At 38.7% G+C, this 7,174-nt stretch overlaps 1 pseudogene; it reads left to right on the top strand.

Annotated features, from left to right (window-relative positions):
• Nucleotides 1-5,672: 5,672 nt before the first annotated feature.
• Nucleotides 5,673-6,469, top strand: LOC100461000 (acyl-protein thioesterase 1-like; annotated as a pseudogene).
• Nucleotides 6,470-7,174: the final 705 nt, after the last annotated feature.

Genomic DNA, 7,174 nt, shown 5'->3' with positions numbered 1-7,174 from the left:
CCTTTGCACCATGAGTCATACAGCTGTGAATACCTGCTCCATGCAAGAGCCAAACTTGGAATCAATAACAATAGAAAACAGAGAAGGGATCCCACAGGGCAAAGCAAGCAGGCTCCAGGATCTAGGAAGTGAGCAGAAAGTGAGACAGAGTGGGCAGAAGGTGTGGATTCTCTTCCTTGTCATTTGCAGGTGAGAGGATAGGCAAAGGCAATTGGTGAGGACAAAGCCTAGATTGCCAGGAGGTGATAAATAAATAGAAACTGAGAAAGAAGAGAGCAAAAATACTCTTATGAAAACTAGAGATAAAAGAGAGAATTAGAATGTTAATTTGAAAGTGTGCTGAATAAAATGGATTTGAAACTCTCAAGGTTTAGGGAATAACAGGGGTGAATTAAACATGTATGTAGCCAAACAGATTGAAAATGGTAGAAAGAGGGAATAATGCCTAGTATGAAGACCAGCGGTGAATGTGGTTGCTTTAGAAAGGAGAACATATGTGTCATCTGCCAACATTAAAGCGGGGAAGTGAAGAGGTGAGAATATTGAACTATTTTTGAAGTGAAGAGGAAGAAATCTTTATCTTCTCAATATAACCTTATTATTGACTACCTGGAGCTATGCTTTATGGATACAGGGTTTTACTATATATAGCTCTACTAAGAAAAATAAGCAACTCGTATTCAAAGACACTGTACAATGAAATAAAAACACCAAAAATAGACCGTTTTTTCCTCATGTTGAGGGATTATAACATTAAATTTTCCTCTTGCTTCTAAAACATTACTCGCCCCTTGCATTCTTTCCTTCAGCATATATAGGGCTTTTCATCCAAAGAAATGATCAACTGAATCTCTTGCTTCCTCCTCTTTCCTTCTCTTTAGAGCTAACCATGTCACTGAAACCATTGGCTCATTACTGACCCTTTAACCCACTGCAGTCTGACTTCCACCTCCATGTCCTCAGGAAAATACTCCCATGAGGTCACTCACAACCTCCATCCAAGGACACATGCAAGTATTCCTGTTGTAACTCACCCTGTCCTTGATCTCATCTTCTCTTCATGGTTCTTCTCCCATTCTCTGATGGACCTGTGTCATTCTCGGATAATTTCCTATTCCATCTGCTCAATAAAAGCCAGTGTTCCCTAGGGTCCTCTTGTAGGTCATACTCTGCAACTTTCTGTATATGTTAGGAACGTAATCCAAAAGAAAGAAACTTGAAGAAGACACAAAATAAATTGTCTAGAAATAAATGCTGAAGAAGAAGAAGAAGTGACAATGTTGGGATGATGAAAAGTCTGGGAACTTTAAATTAAATAAGGTAAATTTAAAATGATTAGAAACCAAAGATAAAACTGTCACATAAAGACATAGGAAGTTAGGAGGTTTTTTGGCACTTCTGTGTGACTGAACTGGAGATTATGGACAAGGCTGAAGAGTCTAGGTCTGTTTAGCTTGGGTCAGAAGACCTGATCAGTCTTCCTGGTCCACACCAGGCTAATGTTATCACAGAGGTCAGTAGGGAACCCAAACTCCCTCTTAGTAATGACCCTTTTTGAAAACTAGACTTTTTTTTTTCTTTTTTTTTATTATTATTATACTTCAAGTTTTAGGGTACATGTGCACAATGTGCAGGTTAGTTACATATGTATACATGTGCCATGCTGGTGTGCTGCACCCACCAACTCATCATTTAGCATTAGGTATACCTCCTAATGCTATCCCTCCCCCCTCCCCGCATCCCACAACAGTCCCTGGAGTGTGATGTTCCCCTTCCTGTGTCCATGTGTTCTCATTGTTCAATTCCCATCTGTGAGTGAGAACATGCAGTGTTTGGTTTTTTGTCCTTGCAATAGTTTAGTGAGAATGATGATTTCCAGTTTCATCCATGTCCCTACAAAGGACATGAACTCATCATTTTTTATGGCTGCGTAGTATTCCATGGTGTATATGTGCCACATTTTCTTAATCCAGTCTATCATTGTTGGACATTTGGCTTGGTTCCAAGTCTTTGCTATTGTGAATAGTGCCACAATAAACATACGTGTGCATGTATCTTTATAGCAGCATGATTTATAGTCCTTTGGGTATATACCCAGTAATGGGATGGCTGGGTCAAATGGCATTTCTAGTTCTAGATCCCTGAGGAATCGCCACACTGACCTCCACAATGGTTGAACTAGTTTACAGTCCCACCAACAGTGTAAAAGTGTTCCTATTTCTCCACATCCTCTCCAGCACCTGTTGTTTCCTGACTTTTCAATGATTGCCATTCTAACTGGTGTGAGATGGTATCTCATTGTGGTTTTGATTTGCATTTCTCTGATGGCCAGTGATGATGAGCATTTTTTCATGTGTCTTTTGGCTGCATAAATGTCTTCTTTTGAGAAGTGTCTGTTCATATCCTTTGCCCGCTTTTTGATAGGGTTGTTTGTTTTTTTCTTGTAAATTTGTTTGAGTTCATTGTAGATTCTGGATATTAGCCCTTTGTCAGATGAGTAGGTTGTGACAATTTTCTCCCATTTTGTAGGTTGCCTGTTCACTCTGATGTTAGTTTCTTTTGCTGTGCAGAAGCTCTTTAGTTTAATTAGACCCCATTTGTCAATTTTGGCTTTTGTTGTCATTGCTTTTGGTGTTTTAGACATATGCTTTTTCCTAGGAATACAGAATATAGCTTTTATCAGCATGTTTAAAAAGTCTTGTTTTCTTCACGTCGAAAACTAGACTTTTTAAAGATGCTGATAAAAGCTATATTCTGTATTCTTAGGAAAAAGCATATATTCACACAGATATGAATTCACAAAGTTTACAGAATTTTACCCTGAACTATGGAAAGCTCCAACTTTTGCAGGCAGGCAGAATGCCCCACACATTAACAAGTTTATTTGTACTTTGTCCAGAAGTCCCTACTGATTAAATCATTGCAGTTCTTGGCAATTGATTTTTTTAAAAAACTGCACTTTATTCATTTTTTCTCTCTAGATACTATCCTATTCAGCTGCTCTACATTTAGGGCTAAAAAGGAAACAGTGATTGTCCTGTTAACATATGTTTGCCTGATCTGTGAAACTCTGATATGTGTTTGGCTTCAATTCACAATAGTTCTCAATTCAATTACTCTCTCACAAGCAAATACTTTTGGAAAGCTTTCTCTATGACTGAAATGCTGTTGTATTATCCAAGAGGGAAAAAAGGATGTTTAATTTTGTCAATAACAGATCATCATATGTTTCTTTCACTCAATAGAGAATTCCTTGGTATGATACTTGGAAGTCATTGTCTTTATTAAGGCATTCCCTTCTCACTCATATCTGAGGAAAACATGGTCTGGTGATGACATGTACTTACTTCAATAACAAATGTTCATCTAACCACTCATTCAAAAACCTTTTTCGTCTTTGGTCACCAAAATGCCTGCTATGCTAGATCCACAGACTAGGAGAATGAATAAGAAAAGTTCTTTGTTTCAAAGGGCTGAGCCTCCTAGCAGACTTAGACATGCATATATTTAATACATGATAAGGACACAGTATAGTAATCAGTGGTTCTTAACCTTGGCTTCATATTAGAAATACCAGGGAGACCTTTTAAGAAATGATGCTGGGAAGAGAGGTTCTGGTTTAATTGGTCTGGGGCAGCGTCTGGACATCAGCATTTGTTAACACCCAGGTAAATCCAGTATGTAGCCGCTGTCATGGAGGAAAATACAAGGCACTGTGAAAGCATTTAGCATTTACCAAAGATCTATGATAAATGTCTGGAGGATGCGATCCCTGAATTGATTCATTCAGTGAAGGAATATCAAATAAGAGAGAAGGCTCTCCCAACCAGATACATCAGTACATGCAATAACATGAAAATGTGAGGGCATGTAGTGGGTTCATTCACTCTTTCACTCAATACTTATTGAGCGCCTTCTATATCCCAGGTACTGTCCAGGGACCTAAGATCTAGGCCCAGTAACCATACAAAAATCACCCTGCTCTCAGATAAATTATAGTCTGATGGTAAATACTGACATTATACCATTAATTGCAATGATGTTTACATTATAATTTTGAGTATTTCTATAAAGAAGCACAGGAAATAGGTTCTAGTTGCATCAGACCCCAGCCACTCTGGTGGGCCAGGAAGTTTTATATGAGGAACTGATATTTAGGCTGAAACTTGAAGGCTGGGCAGGAGGTGGTCAGTAGAAGTGGGAATGGAACACAGAGAGCTGCTGGCAGAGAGAATAGTTTTGCAAAACCTTAATGAGCAATGCATGGCCAGTGGGTGCTCAAAGCACAATGAGTCAGGGGAGAGTGGTGGAGGGTGAAGAAGGAGAATGTTTCCTCAAGTGGTCAGATTATCCAGGACCTTGTAGGCTGTGCTGAGTCCTGAGTAGATCACATGCTGCACCAGTGACACATCTGTAAGTGGATCTCTTGGTAGTTAAAACAGTATTTTCACAAATACTTCCATGTCTGAAATACAGTCCTGTCTTTTAGATAATGTTCAAAGATGCTAGTTGACTTGCATAAGTTTACACAGCTTAAAATCAATCTGCAGAACAAAGATTAGAGCTCATGCCTGGTGACTCCATGGCTGAGCCTCTTGTCATCATATTACAAGTAATACTTTTGTTTATTATACTATGTATATTATATGCAACTAAGGAAAGATTGTTTTGGTAAATCTAGACTCACTTGTCTAGGTTTTATGACAGTACAAAGATGTCTGGAGCACTTTGTTGTTTGTTTTTATAAGAATGACAGAATCAAAAGATGAAGAGCAGATTTTTTCAGGCCATACAACAGTAGCTAGTCAGAACTGTCTAGATAAAAGGAATGTATGAAGACAGATCTTTGTTCAGAGCTGGAGGGATCTTATTTACTCAGAAACTGCTTGTGAGAGGATATGAACACTTATACTCCTTAGGCCCAAATGTGCAGAAAAGAAAGCCTTCTTGTCCAAATTTTTCTGATGAAAAGGAGTTTTGTCAAAGGTCCTAAGGAAGCCATGGGAGCACTCAGGAAGCAGGCAACATATAGGCAGGCCTTTACACTACTCCAGAGCCTCACCCTGTCTGTGTATCTTGGCGAGGGACAGGGGTAGGGGCTGGAGAAGCTGGGGAGGGTGCAGGGGGTTTGGTGAGGGGAGCTGCACCTGCCAATCAAAAGCTGCTTCCACCTGGCCCAAGATCATGTTCACTGGCTGCCAGATTTCTGATGGGGACAGATCAGGGCCACAAGCTCCCCCAAGTGACACTTCCAGGAAATTTACATAGTGTTTGCCTAAGTGGAAAAGATTCATGGTAGATGTGGGACAAATAGCAATTAATCTTTCTTGTCACTTTTTCACAGTTTGGACTGGTTAGACTGTAGCACCTATCACCATAAAACAATACAGAGAGAAATGTTCTCTATAGACAGTACATAGGGACACAAACTATGTATTTAAATAAGTAAACCACTGAAGAGTCAACCCCTAACTACATAGAACCAAATACCAGGAAAAGTAACATCTGGTGACATGTTAAAAATGTCAAACTCTTAAATATTTCTATCTATATTCTAAATTTGCAAAATCTTAATGCATATCTATTCCAGAGAATAGAAGCCAAATACTTTTACATGTGGGTGAGCGTCTCAACTCCTGGAATATAGCCAAATGCTTCTTAAATATGTGATGATGGCACCTGAACGAGCACCCCAGGTGAGGCTGGCCAGACTTTCCACTCACTGGCCCTTGGCCCACCCCCCTCCACTTGCACAGTCCACCTAGTGGGTGGATATACAGCAATGCGTGTCTGCTCTGCTGCCTGCCATGGGGTCCACTGCCCAGAAGTCCACAGCCACGGTGATTTTTCTTCATGGATGGGGAGATATCGGGCACAGATGGGCAGAGACTTTGCAGGTATCAGAAGTTCACATATCAAATGTATCTGCCCACATGTGCCAATTATGCCCATGACATTAATATGAACATGGCTATACCTTCTTGGTTTGATGTTTTTGGGCTTTCACCAGATTCCCAGGAGGAGGAACCTGGAATTAAACAGGCAGCAGAAAATGTAAAACCTTTGGTAGATCAAGAGGTGTAGAATGGCATTCTTTCCGACAGAATTATTTTGGGAGGATTTTCTCAGGGAGGAGCTTTTATTTTTATGTACTACTCTTACCACACAGCAGAAACTGGCAGGTGTCATTGCATGCGACTGCTGGTTTCACTTTGGCCTTCCTTTCCAAAGGGTCCTATTAGTGGTACTAATAGAGATATTTCTATTCTCCAGTGCCGTGGAGATTGTGACCCATTATTATCCCAATGTTTGGTTTCCTTATTTTTTTCTTATTGTTTTATATTGGTAAATCCAGCCAATGTAAACTTTAAAACCTGTGAAAGCATAATGCACATTTCATGTCAACAGAAAATGATTGGATGTCAAGCAATTTGCTGATAAAATTCTACAATTTTATCCAATTGATTGACTTCACTAAGAGTCCTTGTATAGAAGTACACCAGCGGTATTGTAGTGGAGTATACACTTTTTCCAATGTCTGATCTTCAAACTTCTAAAGTTTTCAGTGTTAAAATGTTTTGCAAATACACACCAGTGACACCTTATAGGAAATTTACCCTACGTCTCCTCATGAAAAATTTAGGATCCTTTAAGCTATATACCTGTATTCTTATAATATAACTCAGAATATACTCATATTATAATAGGCGAGGTAGCTAGTTTCTTTTTTTGCAAATATAATTCAGCAAAGTAATGAAATACTACAACCAGATTTTTTATTACATTTTTTGAAAATTACTGATATGCTTAATGAAAATTTGTTCAGGTATAAATGAGCAGTTAAGATATAAACAATTTATGTATTCTATGACTTAGTCTATGGATTTATTCCAAAATTGCTTAGTCATCATGCAGTGTCTGTATTTTTACATATGTATTCACATATATGTAATGATTGTAATATATAATAAGAATTACACTCGTCCTAGTAATAAGGATAATGCTAAGTGTCAATAAAGAATAATATTCTTCTCTTCAATTAATGGCCCTTTTATTTTGGGACCAGGCTTTTCTCTTCCCTGATATAATTTCTATTTAATATTCCTTTCTTCTCTCAAGAGGAGTTCTTTATTGTCCTTCATAGCAGACCAAACATTGCTTCCCTGCCATAGAC

Source organism: Pongo abelii, chromosome 6 (assembly GCF_028885655.2).
Source record: "Pongo abelii isolate AG06213 chromosome 6, NHGRI_mPonAbe1-v2.0_pri, whole genome shotgun sequence".
In the NCBI taxonomy this organism is placed as follows: domain Eukaryota; kingdom Metazoa; phylum Chordata; class Mammalia; order Primates; family Hominidae; genus Pongo; species Pongo abelii.
Note: the sequence above shows the minus strand (reverse complement) of the source record. Positions and strands in the feature narration are given on the sequence as shown.